The 15,026-nt window shown below is 41.5% G+C and overlaps 1 pseudogene; it reads right to left on the reverse strand.

Annotated features, from left to right (window-relative positions):
- Window positions 1-1,714: 1,714 nt before the first annotated feature.
- On the reverse strand, window positions 1,715-14,278 carry LOC133137674 (transmembrane protease serine 9-like; annotated as a pseudogene).
- Window positions 14,279-15,026: the final 748 nt, after the last annotated feature.

Here is a 15,026-nt window from a genome sequence, read left to right on the forward strand (position 1 = left end):
TGTATAAACTGTATATAGATGTTTGAGTATGTAATAAAAGTGAGCTCCTTCTCAAGAGGCTTTCAGTAGCACCGGTAGGTAAGACTAGTGGGGAAACATGCTGGATGGAACTAGGCGAGATGACCCATAATGTTCCTGAGAAGCGCAAATGAATGGATACAGATCTTCTCTGTTGTTCTCACTGATGGTGGTTGCTGTCATTATTAACCACTGGGTTTCATGCAATTAGTGGCTATAAACCAGTCCTGCCCTTTTTCTTTGCTGGATGAAGTTAGCTATGAAAACCAAACTCTTCAAGATCCAGGAGTGGTGTCAATAATAGGCGATTTTACAAATTTTACAAATTCAGTTTTGCCACAAGCAGTAAGCATTCAGAGATCTTTCTCTTCTCTCGATTGTCCTGGTGGCAACATGAATTAGAAAGTTTGACGACATGCCAGACCTGGGTCAAATACAAAATAGTTTTGGATTCAAATACTTTTCTACGCTTATCTGAAAAGTATTTGAATCCAAAACGGTTTCCTTTTGTAGTAGATGAACAAACGCCAGACCTGATCCTCTAAAATAGCCAGCTGGAAAAACTCCCTAGTGGGGAGCAAAACCACAATGGGAAGAAATCTCAGGAGGAACGGAGCCCATCCTCCTGTGGCTGGCAATGTGTAACTACACAGATATAACTAAAATGTGTTGAGAGATTATGGCCAATGAAATGGGTTGGACTGGTTGCAGGTAGTATATTAACTGGGAAAGTGGGAAGTCCAAATGAGGGGAAAGATGGTGGACAGTTTAGTGAGGCATGGTGAGGCTTATGTAGAGCCAGGGGAGGAACAGAGCTGAAGAGCTCCATGAAGGTTCAGGAGCCCCAGGATAAAAAGGAAGATCTGGCACTATAGAATTTATCAGTCCACAGAATAAGACTCGCATCTGTTTCATGGTTGTAAAGTTCAACTGAAATGCCCCATTTGCAATTGGGTCATTCTGTGAAGAAGTATCCAAAACTGGTCTCACAAACCAGTTTATGCATCTCTTTATTGATTTTCCTTTCCTTTAAAATCCAATAACCAAAGGTCAAATATGAAAAAAAGCCTCCCACCAATCCCAAAGTTAAGGGTTCAAAAATTCAGAAATTGGCGAAAGTCAGGCTTCACATACAAAATATAAAAGCTATGGAACTAAGCCACAACTATCCATAGCAATTCCATCGAAAAATCTCAAATTCAAAAGGAAAAGAAAACTTGAAACCAAAACATGTTGGATAAAATCCAGATCAAAAAAATGTATGTGATGGGGACTCCCACTCGTCTCCACCATTAAATTTGGAGAAGGTCTTTGCTGTTGAAGTTTTAGAATTTTGGTGCTTTGCCACATGAAGATAGACCTGCTAGGTACGTTTTATCAGGTTGAGCTACAAACTATATCTATGAAACTCACCGCTTTACAGCGAAACTATCTGGATGCACAGATAATAGTCCAAGTAAGTGGAAACATACCTTCATTTCATTTTTGGGTGAACTGCCCCTTTACATTTTATTTTCCATTTGTCATATCTGTGCCACTATATATTATACCAATATGGATATAGGACCAGCTTAGAAACCTGAAGCAATTGCACCTGACAGTCACTGAAGAAACACAGACACAAATTAAAGCTGATTGTGAAGCTTTATTAGTGAGGTAAACCAGCTGCTGATGACAGAGTCAAGGCATGACAGGACAGGACAGAGGTTCACAGTAGGGGTTGGGAGCATTCTTCAGCTGGATTTAATACTTGGCCATGGTGGAGGTCAGCCAGTCGTTGAAGAGGCAGACCTGGAGAGAAATATGAATATGTAATGAATTAATTGGTCAATGTTAATGAACTATAAAAATGTGCTATATCATTAATGGCTCACTATATAAAACCATAAAAGTGTGCAGTACATTATTCCTTTATCCCATTTACAGGTCTACCTAATAAAGTGCTCACTGAGTGTAGATAAATGTACAGACACACACACACACACACACAGGTATTGACGTACCCTGGCGTAGACACCGGGGTGATCCCTCTCAGCACAGCCGTATCCCCAGGACACAACACCCTGGAGCTCACCGTTACACACAACAGGGCCGCCAGAGTCACCCTGTTAAAACACAGGCATAAAACACTGATGCAGTACTGAGGAAGGAAGTAGTTATTGTTACAGGTTAGTACAGGTTAGTGCAAATCAGTGAGTGATGTGTGTAGGTTAGTGCAGTTTAGTGTTGGTTGGTTCAGGTAACTGAATAGTATTTTTGATAAATGCAAATTACTGGGGATTAATTGGGACTCATCTGAGGTTAGTTGTGGTTGAAGTGTCTGGTAGGGCAGGTTACTGGTGCTCGTTACCTGGCAGGAGTCCTTGCCTCCCTGCAGGTAGCCAGCGCAGAACATGGCGGGGGTGATCATCCCAGGGTAAGAGCTTTTACAATCGTCGTCCGACAGGATGGGGATCTCCAGGCACTGCAGTCTGGTGCCATCGTCTGCAGGGAGGGAGAGAAAGGGAGGGAGGGAGTGGAGAGAGGAGAGATGAGGACGGAAGGAGAGAGAGGGGGAGGTTGTAAGACTGAGGGAGGACGGAAACAGTCTATACCATGCTTAGAAATCAGACCACAGTTCTATTACACTGAAACCGGCCAGCAGGGCAGTTGAACTGTCACTCACTGGAGGTCATGGTGTCGCCCCAGCCAGAGACGGTGCACATGGTGCCAGCAGAGGCACAGCTGGTGGGCAGGGCCACAGGCTGCACGGCGCTGCTGAAGGTGGCGGGCTCGCTGAGCTTGATCAGCATGATGTCGTTGTTGATGTTCCAGGAGTCGTAGCTGGGGTGGCGGATCACGCGGGAGGAGCGGATGAACTGCTCATTGCCCTCGGTCTTCCTGATGTTGTGCTCGCCCAGACGCACCTCAACACGGCTGGAGGAGAGAGAGGCACATCACCATGCAATAATTTAGAATAATGAACAGCAATGTAACAAATTACATCCATACTATACTTGATAAGAAACAGAAATGTGTTTCCATTTTTATCGATCTGTAAAGAGCATTTGACACAATGGATCACACTATTCTTCCACAGAGATTAGAATGTATTGGGGCCTGTCAAAATACCCTAAACTGTTTTCATAATGATCTATCTAACAGAACACTATATGAAAAGATAGACTTAAATCAGACCTCACAGATATAACTTCAGGCGGAACCACAGGGCTCTATTCTTGGTCCTTTGTGATTTATCATTTACATCAACAACAATGGACAGAACATACAGAATGCCAGCTTGCATCTTTACGCGGATGACACAATTCTGTACTCTAAGAGAGTGTATCTCAGGTATTTAAAAATGCACAGTTTCCATTTGAGGCTATTGGTTTGGTCTAGACCTGGACTAAAATTTCCAGGCCTGGGCTTAATCCCTGCTCTGAATCCGCCTATTTTTAATGTGAATATGTATATTTGTATATTATTCTGTATGTTTTTAATATGTTTAGTGTCATGTAACATTGCTGCTCTTTATAATACGTTAACATGGAACGATTTCACAGACACAGCTTAGACCTACAAATCCTTTTGTTTTGTTTGGAAAATCTCCATTAAAAATATAATTTAGTCTAGGACTAGGCTTCCTCTGTGTCTGTGAAAATGGCCCGATATCTCTCAATTGACACAGGCTGTCCCACAGCCTTGTGGTTTGGCATCACTCACGATTTGTAGCAGTGAGCAGCGGACACCACCCAGTTCTCGTTGACCAGGGAGCCACCGCAGAAGTGGTACCCAGAGTTCAGAGACACCTGCCAGGGCTTGGAGTGGGGCTCACACTCGTACCCTCCAACAATCTTATCATCATCCTCAGCCACTGCAGACAGATAAATTCATTGCTGATGTCAGAGAGACTTCAGTTGATCCTGAATCATAGACCGTATGTCTAAATTATTCAAACATTAACATTTAAACTTCAACTCATGAAAATTGGGAGTAGATACTCACCAGCGGCTCCCAGAAGCAGGATAAAGACCAGAGACCTCATGGTTAGTTGGTGATCCAGTTGAATGATGCACTGTCATGTCAGTGTAGTTTATATACATCCCTCCGACTCTTAAGTAGCCAATCACAGACTGAGAGAACCTGTCAATGTCACAGCTGTTGGATTTGAGCCCCAATCTCCTGTTAATGTATAACCATGTACATTATCCTAATGTCAGAAAACCCTTAACCGCATATGTAACTTTGCAATTACTCATTTCTTCTGACTCCTTTAAGGGTCCCTTGGATTAATTGATCATTCAAAAAACAAGTAATGGTCTCTTACCATCATGTGATTCAATCTGAACATGTTTCTAATTGGCTGGAAACCTCAATTGGTCCTGAATTGGTGTGTGACCTTATTAAATATCTTTCCAGTTTGTCAAGGCAGGCCAACTTGAATTAGTATTCTGTGTTTTTTTGTGGTGCTTTGCTGTCCCATTGTACCATTTTAAAAACAGTTACATGAGAAAAATGCTAATCAGTGACACTGCCATCCTCTCTGAGAGTACCTGCCAGCACCTTATGCTATCTGGAGCTCTAAAAACCCGGGTGTCTGGGTTCTCTCATTTTGGAGGATGCAGGACTCATGTCATCTAGTTCTTATGTGCACGGTCAGTGTGCTGTCTTCTGATTGGCCCTGAGCATTCCATGTAGTGTGCATAAGCCAATCGGAATTGACCTCTGAAAATGTTCCCCCTCCCACCTGCTATGTTTTGAGACTCTGGAACATTTGGACACTCCTCATATGGATTGACGGCTCTCCCTCTCTGTGAGATTTGGGAGGGGCTTACCGTGATCCCACCACAAGCACTCAGCATTAATCCCCGACGTTGAAGGTGGTGAACGGGGACTCTTAAGTTCTTAAACTGGTACTGACCGCCACAAAAATTGCCCAACCTTTATGTATTAGGAAGAACTGTGTCCATCTGACATTGTGGTAAAACAGTGCGGACAGTATAATGTACAGCAAATACTCTCAGTGCTCCAGATGCACGACATACAGGTTTACAGTATTTCTTTTTTGACAAGCTACAGGTGGACGTCTTGTTGGGGTTTCTTTTTGTATGAACTGAACTGTATAAACTGTATATAGATGTTTGAGTATGTAATAAAAGTGAGCTCCTTCTCAAGAGGCTTTCAGTAGCACCGGTAGGTAAGACTAGTGGGGGAACATGCTGGATGGAACTAGGCGAGATGACCCATAATGTTCCTGAGAAGCGCAAATGAATGGATACAGATCTTCTCTGTTGTTGTTCTCACTGATGGTGGTTGCTGTCATTATTAACCACTGGGTTTCATGCAATTAGTGGCTATAAACCAGTCCTGCCCTTTTTCTTTGCTGGATGAAGTTAGCTATGAAAACCAAACTCTTCAAGATCCAGGAGTGGTGTCAATAATAGGCGATTTTACAAATTTTACAAATTCAGTCTTGCCACAAGCAGTAAGCATTCAGAGATCTTTCTCTTCTCTCGATTGTCCTGGTGGCAACATGAATTAGAAAGTTTGACTACATGCCAGACCTGGGTCAAATACAAAATAGTTTTGGATTCAAATACTTTTCTACACTTATCTGAAAAGTATTTGAATCCAAAACGGTTTCCTTTTGTAGTAGATGAACAAACGCCAGACCTGATCCTCTAAAATAGCCAGCTGGAAAAACTCCCTAGTGGGGAGCAAAACCACAATGGGAAGAAATCTCAGGAGGAACGGAGCCCATCCTCCTGTGGCTGGCAATGTGTAACTACACAGATATAACTAAAATGTGTTGAGAGATTATGGCCAATGAAATGGGTTGGACTGGTTGCAGGTAGTATATTAACTGGGAAAGTGGGAAGTCCAAATGAGGGGAAAGATGGTGGACAGTTTAGTGAGGCATGGTGAGGCTTATGTAGAGCCAGGGGAGGAACAGAGCTGAAGAGCTCCATGAAGGTTCAGGAGCCCCAGGATAAAAAGGAAGATCTGGCACTATAGAATTTATCAGTCCACAGAATAAGACTCGCATCTGTTTCATGGTTGTAAAGTTCAACTGAAATGCCCCATTTGCAATTGGGTCATTCTGTGAAGAAGTATCCAAAACTGGTCTCACAAACCAGTTTATGCATCTCTTTATTGATTTTCCTTTCCTTTAAAATCCAATAACCAAAGGTCAAATATGAAAAAAAAGCCTCCCACCAATCCCAAAGTTAAGGGTTCAAAGAAAAACTGACATTTTCCGAAGACAAACCACACACCAGAAACTAAATTAAAAAACGAATTCAGAAATTGGCGAGAGTCAGGCTTCACATACAAAATATAAAAGCTATGAAACTAAGCCACAACTATCCATAGCAATTCCATCGAAAAATCTCAAATTCAAAAGGAAAAGAAAACTTGAAACCAAAACATGTTGGATAAAATCCAGATCAAAAAAATGTATGTGATGGGGACTCCCACTCGTCTCCACCATTATATTTGGAGAAGGTCTTTGCTGTTGAAGTTTTAGAATTTTGGTGCTTTGCCACATGAAGATAGACCTGCTAGGTACGTTTTATCAGGTTGAGCTACAAACTATATCTATGAAACTCACCGCTTTACAGCGAAACTATCTGGATGCACAGATAATAGTCCAAGTAAGTGGAAACATACCTTCATTTCATTTTTGGGTGAACTGCCCCTTTACATTTTATTTTCCATTTGTCATATCTGTGCCACTATATATTATACCAATATGGATATAGGACCAGCTTAGAAACCTGAAGCAATTGCACCTGACAGTCACTGAAGAAACACAAAGACACAAATTAAAGCTGATTGTGAAGCTTTATTAGTGAGGTAAACCAGCTGCTGATGACAGAGTCAAGGCATGACAGGACAGAGGTTCACAGTAGGGGTTGGGAGCATTCTTCAGCTGGATTTAATACTTGGCCATGGTGGAGGTCAGCCAGTCGTTGAAGAGGCAGACCTGGAGAGAAATATGAATATATAATGAATGAATTGGTCAATGTTAATGAACTATAAAAATGTGCTATATCATTAATGGCTCACTATATAAAACCATAAAAGTGTGCAGTACATTATTCCTTTATCCCATTTACAGGTCTACCTAATAAAGTGCTCACTGAGTGTAGATAAATGTACAGACACACACACACACACACACAGGTATTGACGTACCCTGGCATAGACACCGGGGTGATCCCTCTCAGCACAGCCGTATCCCCAGGACACAACACCCTGGAGCTCACCGTTACACACAACAGGGCCGCCAGAGTCACCCTGTTAAAACACAGGCATAAAACACTGATGCAGTACTGAGGAAGGAAGTAGTTATTGTTACAGGTCAGTGCAAATCAGTGAGTGATGTGTGTAGGTTAGTGCAGTTTAGTGTTGGTTGGTTCAGGTAACTGCATAGTATTTTTGATAAATGCAAATTACTGGGGATTAATTGGGACTCATCTGAGGTTAGTTGTGGTTGAAGTGTCTGGTAGGGCAGGTTACTGGTGCTCGTTACCTGGCAGGAGTCCTTGCCTCCCTGCAGGTAGCCAGCGCAGAACATGGCGGGGGTGATCATCCCAGGGTAAGCGCTTTTACAATCGTCGTCCGACAGGATGGGGATCTCCAGGCACTGCAGTCTGGTGCCATCGTCTGCAGGGAGGGAGAGAAAGGGAGGGAGGGAGTGGAGAGAGGAGAGATGAGGACGGAAGGAGAGAGAGGGGGAGGTTGTAAGACTGAGGGAGGACGGAAACAGTCTATACCATGCTTAGAAATCAGACCACAGTTCTATTACACTGAAACCGGCCAGCAGGGCAGTTGAACTCACTGGAGGTCATGGTGTCGCCCCAGCCAGAGACGGTGCACATGGTGCCAGCAGGGGCACAGCTGGTGGGCAGGGCCACAGGCTGCACGGCGCTGCTGAAGGTGGCGGGCTCGCTGAGCTTGATCAGCATGATGTCGTTGTTGATGTTCCAGGAGTCGTAGCTGGGGTGGCGGATCACGCGGGAGGAGCGGATGAACTGCTCATTGCCCTCGGTCTTCCTGATGTTGTGCTCGCCCAGACGCACCTCAACACGGCTGGAGGAGAGAGAGGCACATCACCATGCAATAATTTAGAATAATGAACAGCAATGTAACAAATTACATCCATACTATACTTGATAAGAAACAGAAATGTGTTTCCATTTTTATCGATCTGTAAAGAGCATTTGACACAATGGATCACACTATTCTTCCACAGAGATTAGAATGTATTGGGGCCTGTCAAAATACCCTAAACTGTTTTCATAATGATCTATCTAACAGAACACTATGTGAAAAGATAGACTTAAATCAGACCTCACAGATATAACTTCAGGCGGAACAACAGGGCTCTATTCTTGGTCCTTTGTGATTTATCATTTACATCAACAACATTGGACAGAACATACAGAATGCCAGCTTGCATCTTTACGCTGATGACACAATTCTGTACTCTAAGAGAGTGTATCTCAGGTATTTAAAAATGCACAGTTTCCATTTGAGGCTATTGGTTTGGTCTAGACCTGGACTAAAATTTCCAGGCCTGGGCTTAATCCCTGCTCTGAATCCGCCTATTTTTAATGTGAATATGTATATTTGTATATTATTCTGTATGTTTTTAATATGTTTAGTGTCATGTAACATTGCTGCTCTTTATAATACGTTAACATGGAACGATTTCACAGACACAGCTTAGACCTACAAATCCTTCTGTTTTGTTTGGAAAATCTCCATTAAAAATATAATTTAGTCTAGGACTAGGCTTCCTCTGTGTCTGTGAAAATGTCCCGATATCTCTCAATTGACACAGGCTGTCCCACAGCCTTGTGGTTTGGCATCACTCACGATTTGTAGCAGTGAGCAGCGGACACCACCCAGTTCTCGTTGACCAGGGAGCCACCGCAGAAGTGGTACCCAGAGTTCAGAGACACCTGCCAGGGCTTGGAGTGGGGCTCACACTCGTACCCTCCAACAATCTTATCATCATCCTCAGCCACTGCAGACAGATAAATTCATTGCTGATGTCAGAGCGACTTCAGTTGATCCTGAATCATAGACCGTATGTCTAAATTATTCAAACATTAACATTTAAACTTCAACTCATGAAAATTGGGAGTAGATACTCACCAGCGGCTCCCAGAAGCAGGATAAAGACCAGAGACCTCATGGTTAGTTGGTGATCCAGTTGAATGATGCACTGTCATGTCAGTGTAGTTTATATACATCCCTCCGACTCTTAAGTAGCCAATCACAGACTGAGAGAACCTGTCAATGTCACAGCTGTTGGATTTGAGCCCCAATCTCCTGTTAATGTATAACCATGTACATTATCCTAATGTCAGAAAACCCTAAACCGCATATGTAACTTTGCAATTACTCATTTCTTCTGACTCCTTTAAGGGTCCCTTGGATTAATTGATCATTCAAAAAACAAGTAATGGTCTCTTACCATCATGTGATTCAATCTGAACAGGTTTCTAATTTGCTGAAAACCTCAATTGGTCCTGAATTGGTGTGTGACCTTATTAAAGATCTTTCCAGTTTGTCAAGGCAGGCCAACTTGAATTAGTATTCTGTGTTTTTTTGTGGTGCTTTGCTGTCCCATTGTACCATTTTAAAAACAGTTACATGAGAAAAATGCTAATCAGTGACACTGCCATCCTCTCTGAGAGTACCTGCCAGCACCTTATGCAACAAAATGTTATTTTTCTATATATGGAGATGCAATATATTCATTATATTTTTCATGTCATGGTTTCTTGAAGGGTGTGCTGTTCTATAATTGTTTTACAGTGAATTAGGCTACACAAATTAATGACATGAAGAAATAATTAATTTCAGTGGGATAAATCTGAAGATGTATTTGTGAATGTATTATTAAGCAAAATAATAATATATTGGTACACACATATATTTGGTGTGCTTCCACATTTTCAAATGTATCAGGAGTCAATGAATTGCAATCAGGGAATCTTATGTGGAAATAATTACTTTTCAACAACATGGCCTTATCAGGATCCAACCTTTTGTATTGTTTGTGTACATTAATTCCTTTATGCACGAATGCTAAAAATGAATAACAAACATTTGAAGCCCTTGCTGATATGAATCACATATATCGATATATGTATGAATAACGATTTCTGTAATCTCTATTTGTAATCTTAATATGCCTTAATCTTTTTATAATTCAGTTCAGTGATAAATGTTTGGCACAGGACAGAATTCCACCAGGGCAGGTGTATTTGGATAGAAGTGTCAGCCAAATAGCATGTGTATTTTTAACAGGCTGTGGGTAGAAGCACAGATGTAGTTTTCCCACCTTTATCTGAACTTCAGTCATGTCTTGGAGGAATGCTTCAGACATGCCTTTCCAAGTCACATGTCGCGGACACATTTTTTACTAAGAAATATCCACTGGAGGATCTCTGACATTATATTTCACTTTAATTTGGTATTAAAGAATTTTGCCTCAATGGGTTTGAATGCAGTTCCTTTTTTCTTGTCAATGTTGAAATAGTTGAAGATATTTGAGGTTTGGAATAACATTTGGATTAGGTCAGCTGTTTGTAGACTTTGTAGTCCTTTTTTAATGAAAATGTTTATATCTGTTGTTACATTGAATGGCTATTTTAACCAAAAACAACATAAATGAGAAGATAATCGGTGGAAAACATCAAAGTCAATATGCATGGGGATCACACCACTGAAATGATGCTGAATGTTTCGTTTTTTTTTATTTTATTTTATTTTATTTCCCTGCCTGCTTGTGCATATGATGATTGGAATATTCTGGAGCAACACAAATAAGAAACATCTCTACTATAAACATGTTAATTGATAGCCCTTTCATTTGACTAACATTGCAGACTATCACTGTTTCTGTTGGAATCACACATGGATCAAATAACTTAAACTTTAATCCTTCACTGATTACTGAGATTTTATAACATCTATTTCACCAATCACATTTCAAATAATTTTACAATAAAATTGTCTTAAAAAACTCAATTTTACCAGCATCTAAAGCGTTTAAAATATTTGACCCAGGTCTGTTTTTTAGCAAATATAATATTAAGCAGAAAAACAAAAAGTATTAAAAACCAAGAAACAACATGCAGGTCACTTGAATGAGTATGTGTCAAATTGGCAGTTTTTTTACTCCTGACAAATTCATCTCGGTATTGATCTACTATAGTAAATGTCACATTGATGTAAATAATTAAAACAAATATATTTCTGCAATGTATGTAACAGTGTGCTTGATGACTGTGCGCTTGTTATAGTAGATCATTAATATATTGTGTAGTTATGTAACCTCAAGGTCCAATCAATCACCTTTCGTAGCATATAAACATTCTGCCCTGATTTTCCTGTCCTGGGGCCACCTTTATTTAATTCCACAGAAATGTGAGTATAAATTATGTTATATATAATTATGTGCATAAATACAAATACAAATGATCTGCATTTTCTCTATGAATCACAAATGGACAGTGAAATGTTGCACAGGTAAACAAGCTTAATCATTCAGCTCTGTGAATCCCTTCAGTTCTGTTCCTGCATCAATCGTTTGGAAACAACTGCGCATGGCAGACTAGAGACAGACTAGAGCAACTGAACCTGACAGGTGAGCAAAGGAACGTAAGTCTTATACCTGCAAAAACAGCTGACCAACCACAAAGTATACTTTGCAGAGATGGGCAAGAACTTGTTTACAGGTAAGTTTTTAAAGTCAAAACAGTGAAGTGGATTATGTTGTACACATAATTTATGATCGAATATGTGCAAACAAATGTTTTAGTAGGCACCAGTCTTTTCAGATGGCTCTTGAAGTGCTGAATTTAGACTTGGCTTGCATTTTATTTTCTTTAGTTCGAGTTGTGCCATGGCCACACATTGAAAAGGTTGTGAATGCAGTTATTTTTGTGATCCATTATAAATAAGCAATATGACGAGCTGTTAACTGTAGAAACGGGAAGACACAAATACATTTTAAGCCGATTGTGAAGTTTTATTATTCAAGTAAACAGACTGATGATGACACAGTCATGGGATTACATGGCACAGAGGTTCACACTGGTGGTTGGGAGTGCATTAGTTCTTCAGCTGGATTTAGTATTTGGCCATGGTGGAGGTCAGCCAGTCGTTGAAGAGGCAGACCTGAGGAGAAGGAGAATTAATATATTAGTCGCTGTTATAAAACTATTAAAATGTGCTACATCATTAAGAGTTGACTATATAAAACCACAAAAGTGTGCAGTACATTATTCCTTCAATGTAAATGAATGTACACACACACACACACACACACACAGACAGACATATATACATACCCTGGCGTAGACACCGGGGTGATCCCTCTCAGCACAGCCGTATCCCCAGGACACAACACCCTGGAGCTCACCGTTACACACAACAGGGCCGCCAGAGTCACCCTGTTAAAACACAGGCATAAGACACTGATGCAGTACTGAGGAAGGAAGTAGTTATTGTTTAAGGACAGGTTATTTTTCACGATTTGGTGGGTTAGAGCAGATTAGTTCAGGTTAGTGCAAATCAGTGAGTGATGGGTGTAGGTAAGTTCCGTTTAGTCTGGATTTGTGCAGTTTAGTGTTGGTTGGTTCAGGTAACTGCATAGTATTTTTGATAAATGCAAATTACTGGGGATTAATTGGGACTCATCTGAGGTTAGTTGTGGTTGAAGTGTCTGGTAGGGCAGGTTACTGGTGCTCGTTACCTGGCAGGAGTCCTTGCCTCCCTGCAGGTAGCCAGCGCAGAACATGGCGGGAGTGATCATCCCAGGGTAAGCGCTTTTACAATCGTCGTCCGACAGGATGGGGATCTCCAGGCACTGCAGTCTGGTGCCATCGTCTGCAGGGAGGGAGAGAAAGGGAGGGAGGGAGTGGAGAGAGGAGAGATGAGGATGGAAGGAGAGAGAGGTGGAGGTTGTAAGACTGAGGGAGGACGAAAACAGTCTATACCATGCTTAGAAATCAGACCACAGTTCTATTACACTGAAACCGGCCAGCAGGGCAGTTGAACTGTCACTCACTGGAGGTCATGGTGTCGCCCCAGCCAGAGACGGTGCACATGGTGCCAGCAGGGGCACAGCTGGTGGGCAGGGCCACAGGCTGCACGGCGCTGCTGAAGGTGGCGGGCTCGCTGAGCTTGATCAGCATGATGTCGTTGTTGATGTTCCAGGAGTCGTAGCTGGGGTGGCGGATCACGCGGGAGGAGCGGATGAACTGCTCATTGCCCTCGGTCTTCCTGATGTTGTGCTCGCCCAGACGCACCTCAACACGGCTGGAGGAGAGAGAGGGAGAGAGAGAGAGGAATTTAGCATAATGCACAGCATTGGGTACACTTTATGTCCTCTGGATGAAAGTAACTGATTGTCTTTCCCTCTTCATCTTATTTATTAACTATTATTTCAGGGAAATCCCACTGAGACCAATGTGCCTTTTTCAGGGGGGCCTTGTATACAAACAACACATTCATAAAAACATTATAGCGTAGTTACCGTGGTAAATATGTTTATGCTTTATACTAAAACTTATTAATCACAATAAGAAATAATTATATTAAATTACAATTGGATTATAGTGTATTCTGTAAAAAAAGTCAATATAAAAAGTACTATAAAAATACGATCACAAAATAATCTCTCAAGCTTGGCCTCTTCAACACTAAATGTTGGTCTCAATGGTGGCAATCGGGACAATTTATCAACCTATCCAGACCACATACGTTTGGGTGTTTATTTAGCTTCTTGGCATATAGCCATGTGTAGAGCACATGCCTATATCCTACACTGACAGTAGATTAGTATATGTTGTCACTATATGTCCTAATGTAAGTCTGCTTTCCCATAATCTTGTTTGTTGGCATCACTCACGATTTGTAGCAGTGAGCAGCGGACACCACCCAGTTCTCGTTGACCAGGGAGCCACCGCAGAAGTGGTACCCAGAGTTCAGAGACACCTGCCAGGGCTTGGAGTGGGGCTCACACTCGTACCCTCCAACAATCTTATCATCATCCTCAGCCACTGCAGAGAGATAATTCATTGCTGATGTCAGAGAGACTTCAGTTGATCCTAAATCATATACCGTATATCTAAATTATTCAAACAAACATTTAAACTTCAACACATGAAAATATGGAGTAGATACTCACCAGCGGCTCCCAGAAGCAGAATAAAGACCAGAGACCTCATGGTTAGTTGGTGATCCTGTTGAATGATGGACTGTCCTGTCAGTGTAGTTTATATACATCCCTCCGACTCTTAAGTAGCCAATCACAGACTGAGAGAACCTGTCAATGTCACAGCTGTTGAATTTGAGCTCATATCTCCTGTTAATGAACTACCATATATGTTAACCATAATGTCTGAAAACCCTAAACCGCGTTATGTAACTGTGAAAGTCTTACATTTTTCAAATAAAAAAACAGGTTCCAGAATCCCCAGGCAAAGAAAACAACAGCCATGAGTCTTTTCCTATAATTTGTGATATGTTTAGAGTACACATGTGGAGGGATTTTTGATGATTCTTCCATACAGAACCCCCCACTTTGGTAGACCACAGGTTTGTAAATGTTTTTTAAGTCTGGAGACTAAGATGGCCAATGCAGAAGTCTCAGCTTCCTAGCAGAGCCAACCAGGTTTCTGCCAAGATTTCCCGGTACTTTGTTTAATTAACAATTGTGCAATTGATCTTAAATAGTGCCCCTGGACCACTTGCAGCAAACTATCTCCAAAACACCAATGACCCACCACCATATTTTGCAGTAGGTATGAGGTGCTTCTCTTTGTATGCATTTCTCTTTTGCCGTCAAACATGTTGATGGTGTGTATGGCCAAAACGTTCAATTTTGGTTTCATCTGACCATTGCACTCTCTTCCAGTTATAATTCTAATGAGGTTTCGCAAACTACAGTTACAGTGCTAGTGGTATGTTTAACTGTTTTTTTTTGTACCCATTACCAG

This window comes from Conger conger, chromosome 9, assembly GCF_963514075.1.
Source record: "Conger conger chromosome 9, fConCon1.1, whole genome shotgun sequence".
NCBI lineage: Eukaryota > Metazoa > Chordata > Actinopteri > Anguilliformes > Congridae > Conger > Conger conger.